At 50.0% G+C, this 15,769-nt stretch overlaps 1 long non-coding RNA gene and 1 pseudogene across 2 annotated transcripts in view; one reads left to right on the top strand and one right to left on the bottom strand.

Moving 5' to 3' along the window:
• The window catches only part of LOC146187014 (uncharacterized), a 41,275-nt gene extending 25,847 nt beyond the window's left edge, over nt 1–15,428 (bottom strand). For both annotated transcript variants that reach the window (XR_014708202.1, XR_014708201.1), the window contains exon 1: nt 15,089–15,428. This is a non-coding gene — a long non-coding RNA (uncharacterized LOC146187014). The remainder of the gene's footprint in view (nt 1–15,088) is intronic.
• Nucleotides 7,168–9,024, top strand: LOC146187015 (uncharacterized; annotated as a pseudogene).
• Nucleotides 15,429–15,769: the final 341 nt, after the last annotated feature.

Below are 15,769 nucleotides of genomic sequence, written 5' to 3'. Positions count from 1 at the left end.
TGCTCAGCGGCTGACAGCGTTAACAGAACTGGTACCATGGAAGCACAGAAGCGGCAGGAATCGGAAGACAGTGATAGCAGTACATCGCAGATATGATCCCTCCGTACGGCGGCGCAGACGCTGCTACCGCCCATTCAGGAAACATTCACATGGAACGGCGTTGACCTAAAAATGGACATCGATACTGGATCCCCAGTCTGCGTCATTTCAAAAGCTATTTATGACAAACATCGCAATGAATGGCCTCCGCTCGCGAAATCGCCGATAAAGTTATCATGCTATCTTGGAAAGCTACCAGTGCTGGGCGTCATGAACATGGACGTGCGTTATCAAGCAACTACAGTGGAATGCAATCTGGTGGTGTTAAACTGCAGAGGCCCCAGTCTTTGTGGCCGGGATTTATTGCAGAAACTGAAGGACACCGGAATGACTCTCCTGCACGTAAAGGCGCAGACTAACGTGGCCAGCACGGTTCCGCCAGCTGCCCATCAACCTGCCGGGGAAATTCTGAACAGCTATGCTGATCTTTTCGGCGAGGGCACCGGACTTGAAAGGCCCGCCAGCACGGATTCATCTCAAGAGCGGAGCAACCCCCAAGTCTTTCAAGGCAAGGAAGGTTCCTTTTGCATACAAAGAAAAAGTTTCACAGGAGCTGGATAGGCTTACGGAAGCAGGGATAATATCGCCTGTACCATATTCGGAATGGGCCACATCCATTGTTCCCGTCTTGAAGAAGGACGGCTCAGTGCGCCTTTGCGGAAATTTTAAAGCCACACTAAATCCTGTGTGTGAGATTGAGCAGTACCCGCTACCAGTTATTGACGACATGTTTGCCAATTTAGCGAGAGGAGAACGGTTCAGTGTGCTAGACCTGCGAGACGCCTATAGCCAGGTAGCGTTGGATGAGGAGTCGCGGAAACTGGCCGTCATCAACACTCAAAAAGGGCTATACTGCTACAATCGGTTACCATTTGGAATCTCTTCTGCGCCAGCAATCTTTCAGCGGAAAATTGAATCCGTGCTCCAAGGGTTAACCGGCGTGCAGGTCTATCTTGACGATGTGCTGATAGCTGACAATAGCCAAGATGACTCAAACCTGAAAGCAGTACTGCAACGCTTCAGGGAAAATGGCATTAAGCTGCGCGCTGACAAATGTCGCTTCGCCGAGCAAGCAGTAACATATCTCGGTCACCGCATTGATAAAAAAGGGTTGCACCCGGTTGAAAAGAACATCGACGCTATCAGACTAGCCCCTTCTCCGCGTAATGTTACAGAGTTGCGTGCCTTTCTTGGGTTTATCACCTTCTACCATAAGTTCCTCCCTAACCTGTCCACCTTACTTGCGCCTTTGTATAAGCTACTGACGAAAGGAGCCAGGTGGATGTGGAGCGATAAAGAACAAGCAGCATTCGAACTGTCGAAAAAGGCTCTTTGCGCAGCCCCGGTGTTGACATATTTCAATCCGAAGCTCGAACTACTTTTGGAATGCGATGCCTCACCTCACGGTGTGGGAGCGGCACTTTTCCATCGCAATAATGGGGAAATGAGGCCCATCAGATTTCGGTCCCGGACCTTAACTTCGGCCGAAAAGAAGTATTCTCAGATCGAACGTGAAGCGTTGGCTCTCGTTTTTGGTGTTTCACGTTTCCGGGACTACCTCCTTGGCCGGGAGTTCACCCTGGTGACGGATCATCGGCCACTGCTCGGCCTTCTACGAATGGATCGTCAGACCCCCATCATGGCCGACGCGAGAATACAAAGATGGGCTCTTCTGCTGGGAGCGTACAAATACAAGCTGCTTTGCAAATCCGGAAAAATGATGGTTAACGCGGACACCCTAAGCCGTTTACCTCAAACCTTGCAGGAAACGGAGGCCGCACCGGAAGGAGACGCAGAGTTTGTCCTCGCCATCGACCAGTGGGACCAGTCGGCCATCACTATAGAAGAATTGCGGTCACTCACAGAAACGGACGTGGTACTAGCACTTGTCCGCAAGTACGTCCAAAAGGGTTGGCCCAAAGCATGTTGCTCCGGTAACACGGAGATGTTGCATTACTACAAAAAGCGACATGAATTATCTGTTCAGGATGGCCTCCTACTGTGGGGACATCGTGTAGTAGTCCCCAAACAGGCGCGCGGTAGACTGCTGATGATATTGCATGAAGCCCATCAGGGCGTCTGCACCATGAAGAAGGTAGCACGGTCCAAATTTTGGTGGCCGGAGATCGACCGGGACATTAGCCGAATAGCCGATGAATGCAGAAACTGTGTCCAGGCTTTACCAATGCCTCCAGCACGTGAACCAGTAAACTGGCCAGCTACAGAAGAAAAATGATCCCGATTGCACCTAGATTTCGCTGGACCTATCAGGGACAACATGTTGCTGATCGTGGTTGATTCCCACAGCAAATGGATCGAGGCCATTCCACTCTCGAGTGCAACGTCAAGCAGCACGGTAAACGCGCTGCGTACGCTCTTCAGCCAGTCCGGACTACCGCGCACTGTAGTAACTGATAACGGCACGCCCTTTACCGGGTCGGATTTCGCCGAATTCATGAACAGGAATGGCATTGCCCACATTCGAACACCGCCCTACCACCCACAAAGCAATGGGCTGGCAGAACGCGCGGTCAGAACGGTTAAGGATGGGTTAAAGAAGATGCCTGGCGTGGATCTCTCAACTGCACTCGCACGAGTTTTGTGTCGATACTGGAATGCCCCAAGGCAGTCGAGCCTATCACCTTCAGAGTTACTGTTAGGTTATCGACTACGCACCAGACTTGACATGTGTTTTCCTCTCAGGAACAAACCTGTCCAGAGCAGAGCAGCTACACCAGAGTCGGACGCCGCCAGCGGGAGTTTAGCTCCGGGGGACCCTGTACTAGTCCGTAACTACGGTGTTGGTGACAAGTGGACACCCGGAAAGGTGAAGTCAACAACAGGAGCTCGACTAGTCACCGTCAAGACGGAGGATAATGTGGTGGTCCGTCGTCATGCTGATCAAATCCGCAAGCACAACGTCGAGGGATCCACACTCACGGGTACAGACAGTCCAGCAGCAGAACCAGTGGACCACCCGCTGGCTATTCAGAACAACGCATCCACGCCACAGCCCGCAGACCCTGCTCCCCAAGAGACACAGCTGCGCAGGTCTACCCGGGTCAAGAAACCTGTGGATCGCTATGGTTATTAGGAGGAAGGGATGCTATCGCCATCTATGAACCGGCAACAGCACCAATCGATGCTATCGCCATCTATGAACCGGCAACGGCACCAACCTTTTCATTCTTTCTTTCCTTCTTTCCCCTCACCCCTCTGACTATATAATACCCCTTGATCTGGAAATAAACCGTCGTACTTTTGGCCGGGCTACGCTGTCAGATGCATCACTCGGGAGCGGCATTCCCGACTACACCTTTCCAACAGTTTCCTAGCGGCGAAGGCTATGAACTAGAAGGTGTGCGCTGGAGCAGTGCTATTTGTTCAGGTCTGTATTTTAATCGGTCTTGGTGTCAACAGTCGCCGCCTTTTTCTGCAGCACTCTCGTAACGATACATACGCGCATGCGCAAACCGCCGATGCGTACGCGCGCCATCTTCTTCAATTTAACGTTTGTGACCATACTCTAGCTAAATTTAATATACACAAAGTGTTATAACACAATTATTTGATTTATATGTTTCAATACGTCGGTATATTCTGAGTGGTTTTGTTTCAAGGTCTAGCGTACAGTGTTCTAGAAGGGGGCAGTGGGCTCACTGCCGTATCCATGCGCCACTCCGCCGTGAAGCACTCAGTGTCGATATCTCCGGGGCCCGCCAGGGGCGCTGCTGCCAGCGTCACCTGAACGATCTCGCTAGTCGCCCCTTTTGATCAGTTAGTCCTCTATCGCCTGCTAAATCCGTGTGGTCTTTTTGTGTCTCACGCTTTTTTAGCGTGCTATGTCAGTGAAAAATGCCTGGCCGTCGTCGAAATTACTGCTTCGCTCCTGGGTGCAGAACTGGCTACAGCCGTGTGAAAGACGAGCCGAAGGCGTCTTTGTTTGGCGTCCCACAAGACGAAGAACGGAGAAAAGAGTGGGAGAGGAACCTGCATCGTGCAGATAAGAAACTTGACGAATCATGCGCAGTCTGTGAGCTGCATTTTGAACTGCGATTCATAATTAAGGACTTTGTGCACATAATAGATGGGAAAGAAGTGCGCATCCCTCATGAGAAACCGCTGCTGTCGGAAGATGCCATCCCCACGATTCTTCCGAATTTGCCGCACTATCTAACCAAGAAAACACCTAAGTTAAGGGCTAAAACGAAAAGGTGTGAAAGTGACGAAGGCCCCGCAAAGAAAAAAAGCCGAAGCGCACTCAACAGTGAACGTCTGCAACTTCTATCGGCTGCTCTCGGCGCTTCTGGCGAAGAATACGTCTCTGCACAAGAGGAAGAGTTTCAACACTCTTCGTCGTTTCTTTTTCATTTAAAGACTCCCTCCAAGTACTGGGGCACGCACCAGCTTCCAGACGTTGACGGAGTGCTTTACTGTACATCGACGCACCTTGAAGGAGGCATTTTGACCTCCGAAAAAGTTGTCATGTTCATCTGCAACAAACAACCCGATGTCTATTGCAAGGTCTACGTGATGGGGCGTCTGATTGAAGATCGTAGCCTACAGTCACAGGAAGAAGCAGAGAATTTGCTGGAAAGCGTGGAAGCTATCGAACTTTGTGTTGGCGCTCTTAATGCAAAGGATTTGGATGCACGCTTTTTAACAGCAGCACTTTGAAAGCAGCTAAAAATCAGGCGTGCGACGTACTTCAACATAAACTGCACCGGAAAAGTGACAACCAAAGGTGGGTAATATATAGTCATTCCATCTTGCTTTTCTCATTTGCATATAGCTATGCACTTTTTTTTCTAATTAGAAGTAGTGCTTCTTTACAACTTTTGCACATTTCTATTTTTAGGTGGACAATGCATGGGCTGCAAATACTTCAGAAAGGCCCTTTTGACAAGAAGGTCCAGAGTCCAACGAGCACATGTCAGGGCTCGTAAAACAATCGCTCAAAGACTGAGATCAGTAGCACAACAGAGCAAGCGTTATTCTTCCAAGATTGCTACAATGAAAGAGGATATAGAGAAGATGCGAGCGCACAATGCTGCCATAAAAGAAGACGCTCTAAGCAAAAAGATTTCAAAGTTGCCCCAGAAACAGCAAGAATGCGTGAGACAATGTTTTGCAGCAATAGGGAAGAAAGAAAAAGGTTACCGCTACAGCAGGATGTGGATACTTGAGTGTATCATCATGAAGATGAAAAGCTCTCAGCTTTATGATCATATCAGGGACAATGAGATACTTGTCCTCCCAAGCAAGGCAACACTTAAGCGTTACACAGCCTAGTACCAGACAGCATTTGGCTTCAGCAGGAAGGTCCTGGAGCAACTGAAGCTCAAGACGCAAGACATGGACCCATTCAAGAAGCATGGTGGACTTCTTGTTGACGAGCTCAAGCTCTCAGAGCACTTATCTGTGAAACAGTCTGGCCAAATTGAAGGTTTCGTAGATTTAGGGGAGTTCACTTCTGCAGAAGATAAGGCTATGCCCTCAGATCACGGTATGGTGATTCTGTTTGTGCCATTCGTCAGCGGGTGGTCACAAGTAATTGGAATATTTGCAACAAGAGGCAATATAAAAGGAGATTTGCTTGCTCAGGTGATGATAGAGGCCACAATACTTGCAGAACAAAGTGGGCTGTTTGTTGATTTTATCACCTGCAATGGTGCGACGTGGAATCGCCGGATGTGGAAAGTGCTTGGCGTCAGGGGTACAGCTAAAAATGTAAAGTACAAAGTAGCCCACCCAGATGAGGACAGCCGTTACTTGCACTTCGTTTCGGATTTTCCGCACCTTATCAAGTGCATGAGGAACGGGCTGCTGAAGTGTCCATTCAACACACCAGACGGACATGTAAGTCGTTTTCTTGATAAACAAAAAAGGAGGCTTTATGAAATTAGATTCTGCTAATGTTATAATTCCCACTTTAGCTGGTTCAAGCAAATGAAAAATGTTTAATTTGCTTTGTTCCCCTGCGTTAGCAAGTATTTTTTTCTTGTACAGGTAACAATGTGGCACGTCAAGGAAGCCTACAAGATTGATGCGAGCAGCCTGACGTTAAAAACAATGCCGGGAATGACAAAATGTCACATGCAGCCAAATCCATTCGAGCAGCAAAGAGTATCATATGCGTTCCAGCTCTTGGGAGAAAGAGTTCTTAAAGGCTTCCACCTCCACAAAGATGAAATTGAGGCGAAGACGGGACCTATAAATGGCACACAGGAGTTTTTCAGGTAAGAATTTTAAACTATAATGCTGTTAAGTGAATATGGTAGTCGCCTACTTTGTATGAATGCTTATTTCTGTACATGGATATGTGTAGTATGTGTTTTAATCCAATCAAGGTCAAAGTGCAGCTGTAACTTAGAAGAATTTCTTGTGTGGCTACATAGTACGTTTTGTGATGACAGAGCTGTAGCGTAACCAAGACGCACACAAGAAAGGACCACACAGGGCCAGCACTAACTTTATTCACGGACAAGGAAAACCAGGACATGTGCAAATACCACTTCACTCGCACACTATACACAGAGCCGTTCAAGATATTCCATTTCCTATTTGAAGAGGGTTACAGACGTATCACTAGCACAAAAGACACCTCTTTTTGTATGAAATGGTTCCAATAATTTCCTTGCCCTTGTATCTTTGCTTTTACCTAAAACCTCTATTTCCTAAAAGCGTGTTGGCACTTTTTGCAGTACTCGCATCTAACCAGTGGCAAATGTTCTGAATGTTCGTTGCAGCTATAATGCCACTTAAAATATAAGGCATGCATCTCAAGGGACCTGAACTCATAATATGAGAAAATTGTTTTCACAGGAGGATCAACCGGCTCATCAGCATCATGACTTCTAGGCTCCCGGCAGAAGCTCTGCGACCCAATTCTTCATCAGTCAAAGCAACTTAAGTGCCTAAGGAAGACAGGAAAACCGCCCATTCCGGGCGAAATCCGACTTTTACTGTGTTAAGAACATTTATCGGACCGAGACACTCAGCCGGCCAGCTAAGCCCAATTCCGCCTCCGCTCTTCCGCCGGCACCGCCGGCGATACCAGCCGCTGTCATGGAAGTAACGGTTGAAGGCCACACCATTAATTACTGCAACAAGAGCTACTGTCAGATGATTGGACACCAGTCCTGCATAAAGCCTACGCCTCCCGACCAGCCAGTTCGCCGAAACCACCTCGCCACTCCGAGAAAGCTACCTCCGAGGCAGTTAACCCGAACGCCAGGAAAGCGGCGCGCGACGCCGCAGCCGCAACCGGGAGCGGCAAGGTGCCGGCCCGTCTACCACCTGCGACCAAGGAGGTTCGTCTCACAGTGCAGCGCAGCAAGCAGCTGCCACCACTCCCACCCAACGCTATCCGAGTGGTCGTTCGCCCGCGAGGCGAACTACGACTCCGAGACGTCCCAACACCTCGACTCTGGAAGGCAGTGCAGAGCCAGCTCCAAATTACTCTACCGGACAACTTCTGCCTGCGCATCCACCCGACCAACAACACTTTCACCATGGCAACAACACACATCCAAACGGCCGAGACACTCAAGACGCTGACCTCCCTCACCATGGCAACCAAACCTACCCGTGCGCGGCTTACGTGGCACCTCTACCGGCATCTACCAGAGGAGTCATCACAAATGCCTATGATGACGAGACCCCAACGCAACTTTACGAAGACCTCGTCAGAAGAAATCCGGAGTATACCATACTAGCAGCCCGACGCATGGGAAAGACGCACTCCATTTTAATCACATTCGACGCAAACGCAGCCCCACATTCCATCAAATACATGGGAGCCATCCACCGCTGCACCCCATACCGCGGCAGTCCGGACACCTGTACCAATTGCAGACAGCCGGGTCACCGTCATGACGTATGCCCAAGCCCCAAGACCAACGTTTGCCCCCGCTGTGAAACACGACATTCGCAACAAGACCCTCCTTGTACGCCCAAGTGCATTTTGTGCGAGGGCCCTCACCTTACCGGTACAGGATCGTGCAAGGGGCGAAACCTTCACAAGCCACGGAAACAGCCAAGCCACCTACAAACGCAGCAGCAAGAATCGGTCACATCCAGGGACAATATTCCCCAGCTGTTGTCCGGACGCGCCCAGCCCAGCCAACATAAGCAAGCCTGGACAGTGCCGCTGAAACAAGCCTGGGACACCCCCAACTCTTCTCACCAGCACAAGACACCCGCAAACAGCGACTCTCAATCTACAACATGCCTTGGAGAAATCCCAGGAGAAGGCAGCGGCAGCCAAAGCAGAAGCTTCAGCAGCCCGAGCAGAAGCCATTGCCCTTCGTCAGCACATCGCCAAACTGGAAGCCCAGATAAGTGCTCTTGCCACTGGCTCTCCCATTCCTCCTGCCCCCGCTCCTACCGCATCCCAACCTCCACCACCCCCAAACCCACCCACCGCCCACACCTTGCCGAGCCACTCCCACCCTACTTCTCCTGATTTGCTAGCAATGGAGGCTGACACGGAACCCCCTACGAATTCAAATCTGTGCATGACGCCCCCTCCCTCCACCCCCATCTCACTAGACGACATACCAACCCTGCTTGAGTCCCTTGCTAAACGCTTTGAGGCAAAATTGCAGGACGCTATCACTCACATCAACCAGGAATGTGCAACCCTCAAAGACGCTGTAATCCACATAACACAAGACAATGCTACTCTTAATCACCGATTCGACGTGCTAACGCAAGGATTCTCTGACCGCTATAACGATCTTGAATCCCGGCTCAATTCTTACGCAACGTGCCTCCCAAAGCGGGACCCCACCCCAAATAGACGAAAGAAGCCCAAAGCACCGGAAGGACAAGACAATCCTATCCCTGCCGTAGCTTGTGACTCCCACCCACCCGTTATGGCTTCCCCATATCGACTCTCATGATGGCATCTCCGAACCGTAACCTTACACTCTGGCAGTGGAACTGCCGGGGCTTTGGCCAGAAGCGTCATGTGGTCCACCAATTGCTGTCCTGTGCTACGGGACCTGCCCTGCAGGAACCCTCCAACCCGCTCACCCTCCCCGGCTATACTCCTATTCTGCCCACATCAGCCACACCCCCTCGTGTAGCGTTTCTAGTTAGTAGCTCAATTACCACCATCTCCCATCCCCTAGCAATTCAAGATATTGATAACCTTTTAATTGAGCTTGTTCCGCAACACGCTCGAGCGAACAGCCTCTTCATTCTGAATGTATATAGCCACCCTAAGTGCCTCAAAAGCAACTTCGAACGCCTCTTTACACTTGCGAAGCACATAGCAAACAAGTGCCCCTTACTCATCGTAAGAGACTTTAACACCCCACATAGTTCCTGGGGTTACCCGCACGACACACCAAAAAGACGGCGGGTGTGGTTAGCCGCGCAACAAACCGGTCTCTCTCTGCTCACCGACCCTACACCAGACCTTACGTTCGCACACCGCCTCCCTCATGCCACATGGTGCAACACACAAGAGAATCTAGGTAGCGACCATTGCATCATCGAAACTCTCTTACACATTCAACTACCCCGCAGGCCTCCCAGAGGCTCCACTTTCACGAAGTGGGACTCTTTCTGATCATGTAGAGCAGCCCGCGCCTTCGCCCCCATCACAACTACAAAGTGATGTCCGATCCGTAACTCTTCCCCTACAAGAGGACTTCCCAAGCGACACAGTTGACTCCCACCTCCTACATTTATGGGAAGCTAAATCAGGCTTAGAACGACACTGGCAAAAGCAGCGTTGGAACCGCACACTTACACGCCACCTCGCCCGTCTTAACAAAGAGATAGAGGCGCATGCAGCGACTCTTTCATGGCAAAACTGGGAATCACTATGCAACAAGCTAGATGGCAACATGAGTCTACCTCGGAACTGGAACCTCTTTCGACACTTAATAGACTCCATGCAGTCAAAGACTACCCAAAGACATAACCTCACCAAACTCATGCATTCTTCCGGTACACCTCCACTGGAACTTCTCCAAAAACTTAGACATCAGTACTTCCCTACATACCCTCCTGTAACGCACCCCGATTATGCAGGCCCCCCTAACGACCTCCTCGACCAACCCATTACAGAAGCAGAGGTTCAAGCTGAACTCCAGAAACTTAACACATCCTCAGCCCCCGGTCCAGACGGGGTTCATAACAAGGCACTCCGGAATGTCGACGCTCAATCTATTGCCGCCCTAACTGAAAACTTAACACATCCTCAGCCCGCAGTCCAGACGGGGTTCATAACAAGGCACTCCGGAATCTCGACGCTCAATCTATTGCCGCCCTAACTGAAAACTTTAACGAGTGCTGGCAAACGGGCACCCTCCCACCGCAATGGAAAGAGGCCAAAATCGTCTTCATACCCAAACATGGGAAACCTCTGCTCACCTCTAAGCTCAGACCTATCTCCATCACTTCTTCTGTTGGAAAGCTCATGGAGCATGTACTCCAGACTAGGCTGTGCCAGTACCTAGAAGGCAACAATCTTATGCCCACTTGTATGTTTGGATTTCGTCCTGGGCTTTCCGGACGTCTTTCTACAGCTAAAACAGCACATTCTCGACTCCCAAACCTACGACACCAAAGCTATCCTATGTGTGGACCTCACTAAGGCATTCGATAACGTTACGCACTCAGCTATCCTACAGAACCTTAGAACCCTGGGAGTCGGCGCCAGGATGTACAACTACATCCGAGATTTCCTCAGCCACCACACAGCCACACTTACCTTCGGCGACCACCGCCTCCCAAGCATCACGCTGGGAGCACAAGGTACGCCCCAGGGTGCCGTCCTCTCCCCTATTTTATTCAATATAGCACTTCTTCACCTACCCCAAAAACTAGCTCAAATCCCCGACATCCATTTCAGCCTCTACGCCGACGACATCACTGTCTGGACAAACCACGGCAGTGACACCGAAATAGAAGAGCACCTACAATTGGCACTAACTACCATCGACACACACGTACGGGAGCGTGGCCTGACCTGCTCCCCTTCAAAATCAGAGCTCTTTCTCTACCGCCCCAAGCAACAGGACAATGTCAATCCTCCCATCTCTCTCACGCTAGGTACCCATTCCATCCCACTAGTATCCAAAATCCGAGTGCTAGGGCTAATGCTCCACTCCCATGGCGCGCACGGAGAAGTCATAAAGGCTCTCCAAACACACGCTCAACAGGCCACCCGACTGATTCGCCGCATAGCGAACCGCCGGGCTGGCCTACGCAAGCGAAATACCCTTCGCCTCACCCAGGCTTACATCATAAGCCGCACCGTATATGCCCTTCCATACTTACCCCTCCGACAGAAGGAGAGAGACCGGGTAAACGCGCTCCTGCGGAGTTGCATGAAGATGGCTCTACGCCTTCCCCCCAGCACATCCAACGATCGGCTTCTCAAATTCAGTGTCCACAACACCTTTGAGGAACTTACAGAAGCCACCTTTACGGCACAAATATACCGTCTATCGAACTCAGAGGCTGGCCACGCTCTATTATCCAAATTAAACCTAAACCCAATTACACACCATACCAAGGGTGTCCCCCTTTCTTCTATCTTCCGCTCTAACCTCAATATACCCCCCCTCCCCAAGAACATGCACCCTGAGCGAGATGGGAACCGCAGAATAGCAAGGGCTCGGGCCCTCCACAAACAGTATGGCGAGGACCATGAGGTGGTCTATGTGGACGCAGCAGAATATACGTCAGGCCACCGTATGGCCCTGGCAGTAGCCGACAATCAAGCAAAACTTCTAACCTCCAGCTCAATCATCACCAATTCGGCCATAGAGGCAGAAGAGGCAGCCATCGCGCTTGCTCTGACCTCTACACCTGCCAACATAATTATCTCTGACTCCAAATCTGCCATTCTCAACTATGCCAATGGCTACATATCTCGCACCGCTGCTCGCTTACTACGCTTCTGGCAGCCCCGGCACCCTGTAACCCTTATCTGGACACCAGCACATGCCGGCCTCCCTGGCAACGAAGAGGCTCATTCTCTAGCCCGAGGTCTCACATTCTGGGCAGGAGGAGATGAGCCCCTTCTACAGGCCAAGGAGCGTCTGCTCTCCTTCCGCGATATTCTCTCATATTACCGGGACAAACGAAGAGAATACGCACCCCCAGCCCCGGCCCTTACCATAGCGCAGGCCGCACACTGGCGACGACTACAAACTCGCACTGCTCCATACCCCATACTACTACATGCCAGATACCAGACCAATTTCCCTCCTCATGCAAACTTTGCGGCAAACCAGATTTCCTACACACCCTCCTCACATGCCCCACCTTCCCTCATCCCCCATCACCGACCGTGGCGGAGTCTTACTGGGAAACTCTACTGACCAGCACTTCTGCTCAAGACCAGCGCCGGATCATCTCCAGTGCTATGAGAAGGATAGCGCTCCAAGGGCTATCCTTCGCTTTGTAAGGGTGCCCTCCTCACAGTGAGGGAGCACCCAAGTGCCATGTAGGGGGCTTCGCCCCCACTATTCATATCATTGGCATTAAATGTTTTTACCACCACTCTCGGATTTTCTGAATTATATCACGTCTTGGGAGCAGCACGCTGGTGGAGCAGGAGGGTTCTTAAGCGAGTCAACAGCGACTGGTCTGCGTGTGACAATCTCAAGCACTCTAGAACTACTGTCATACCTAGAAACTTTAGGGTATGCATATCTTATGACATCTCGGCTTAGTCAGGATCCTATTGAAAATTTGTTTGGAATCGTGAGACAAGCCTCAGGCTGTAATGACCATCCAACTCCCACTCAGTTTCTCATAACAATGAACTGCATGTCATTCTATAGTTTAGTCAAAACTGTTAGATATGGCAATGCAGATCCATGTGCACTCAGTGCTTTGCTTGATGCTGAGCACAGCAGTGCAGGTGGTCCTCCCAGTAATGTGTGGGACCAGGTGGATGCCCTCATTGCTTCGGGGAACTTGCCAGATGCTGAAGCGATGTTGCCTTCAGCGGATCATGACGAACACATAGAGAGAAGCGACTCTTGCTTAACTTATTACGTGTCAGGATACGTCGCGAGGAAGTGCATAATGAAAACTAAGTGCCAGGAATGCATGAAAGCTCTGACCATGTCATCTGAAGATGAGAGTCTTGGGCTGGCTGCATTATACGATACAGAGACAGAGGCGGGCTTCTATACCCGCACAGCACACTGTTTTCTTTTGTGAAAACTCTTGAGGATATGTTCACGGAATGCTTCAGCAAAAAACAGTTGCATACCGATAGCATTTTAGATGTGCTCAGCCTGGTGAAGGCAAGATGCATGCGCAACATTGGTTGCACTGAGCATTCAGCTGAGCTCACCAAGAATGTGATCAGCTTTTTACAACGCGGCTTCATTTTTTTACAAAGGGCATTAACTCAGAGAGGAATGAAAAAAGAAAGAGGACCATGCACAAGAAGATCGCGAAAACTTCCTTGTCTGCATGGTGTAGGATTATGCCCACTTGTAAATATTCGGCCAGATTTTTCGGCTGCACGTGTTCCAAGTCTTAAAATAAACGTTATTACATAAGAGTGCCTTGTGTTTATTTCCTTTACATGTTCTGTTGGGTTTAGAGCGACGCAATGCACATAAATAGCTTCTCGAAGCAGCAATGCGCTGATGTCGAATTTCGCGCGCATAGTTTGGGAAGAACACTGCTTAACATGCATTTCCGCAGCCGATGGTAGTTGTAAAAAAAAAAAAGGAAAAAAAAAAAAAAAAAAAAGGTTACGTTGAAATTGGCCCTGTGGTATTCTCACTGCGACAATGCGGCGACCATTACCGTTATATTATCAAAATATCATTACACATCCTGAAGGCACCCTTCGCCATTGTCTGCGGTGCAAAAATTACCCGGCCCCATAGGTCACTGCATACTGGTAAGATGCAGCAAAAGATGTATCGTGCATCAGACGTCATGAATATTGCATTTCGTTCGGCAAATCCAGCAGTGAACGGTACCTGTTCTACTTCGGCGCGCGGTCTAGCTTCAGGATGGATGGATGGATGGATGGATAAGGCTGAACCCTTTGAATCGGGCGGCGGCGCCACAGGCAGCCTAGCCGTGAATAGTAATATATAGTGTGGACCTATTCTTGCCTTCCTTTCAGCCACCAATCAGCTAACCTTCGTTTGGTTATTTCTACCCTTTTAAAGTCTATTTTCCCTTCATTATCCTTAAACCCCAATGCTTTGGCTAAATCTGGCCCATTGCCTTGAACTATAGGGCGGAGCCCTTTACAGGAAATTATTAAGTGTTCAGGCGTTTCCTCATCCTCCCCACACACCCTGCACAGCGTGTCTATCTCTTGGTACTTGACTCGGTACGTCTTAGTCCGCAATACTCCTGTCCTAGCCTCGAACAACAATGGGCTGCCCCTAGAATTATCGTAAATGTTTTCTTTGGCTATTTCCTGCTTGAACGTTCGGTACATTTCTAATGCTGATTTAGTCTCCATCCCTGTTTTCCACAGACCCCTCTCTGTTTCCTTAACCTTTTTCTTAATTGATAATTCCTGGCTGGTCCCCCTACTGCTGTCCAAATATTTGCTTGCCAATTTTCTTGTCCGCCTTCTCCACCTTGTATCAACATTCCTGGGAACGCTGGGAAGCGCGCCATCTGCCGGTGTCGACATGAAGTGCGTCACGCGCCGCCGCCGTGTGAGCGCACTACAATATTCTAGAACACTCTAGTCTAGCGCCACGCTTGCGATAGCATGCTCGGTAGCAAACGCTAAAAAGAGATCGCCAGCGCAGTGTCTCGAGATATCGTCAGCGTCGTGTGTCTGCTACGCAACTCCTTTTGAATAAAAGCCTTTCAACTCGCTAAAAGACCGCTTAGGTGAAAGAGGTTTTGCTTGCTCGTGTGACACTGGTGTAAGACATGTGCCTTTAATGAGCAACCATAACCGCGCTACCTTCGTGCACCGCGAGTTCGACACGAAGGCCAAGTGAAACACGTAACGCAAGCTTACCTGACATTCGACGTGGCTCAGGCACCAGGCAGCCTTAAATATACGACGCTAGATGCAATGCAGCTCTGTCCCGCCGAAGGTTCTTCAACGAACTGCTGCGTCGGCGGCGCTTCTGTGTTAACAGCCGTAGACGGCGGGCGTCACACTGGCGCGTCATGCACGCACCACAAACACGGCGCAACAGTTGCGATCACATAGCCATAACTTCGCGAATGTGACGCCAAAATTAATTAGCGTCACAAGTACAAAACCGTCGCATCGAAAGACGCACACAATGGACACTCGAACTGTTCAGACGCACACACACACACACGTTTGGTAGCCACCATAGAGTTTGGTAGCCACCTCGCGCACGCGTCACAAACAAGGTTCTAGACAAGCATCATGTTTGTAAACAAAGGTGGCGCTGCGATCGGCAGCGACATGGGGTGTTGGCAAAAACGCAGCGTGCCTACACAGAGCCAAGCGACGCTGCCAAGGTCAATGTACAACTGGTCGCGCAACTTGGAAGAAAACGCGTGCAGCTGCCTACTGCCAGCGGCATCAACTCGATGATGAGGGCTCCTGCGAACTGTGAGGCAAATTACTAGCTTACAGAAAATAAGATCTGCCAGAACTCCAAAGAACTAGAAAGTAAACATAATATTCGCGCTCAAGAATGAATGCAGTTTTTGTTTCTTG

The sequence above is a fragment of the Amblyomma maculatum genome, chromosome 6, assembly GCF_055883805.1.
Source record: "Amblyomma maculatum isolate TAMU_Amacu chromosome 6, ASM5588380v1, whole genome shotgun sequence".
Classification (NCBI taxonomy): domain Eukaryota; kingdom Metazoa; phylum Arthropoda; class Arachnida; order Ixodida; family Ixodidae; genus Amblyomma; species Amblyomma maculatum.
Note: the sequence above shows the minus strand (reverse complement) of the source record. Positions and strands in the feature narration are given on the sequence as shown.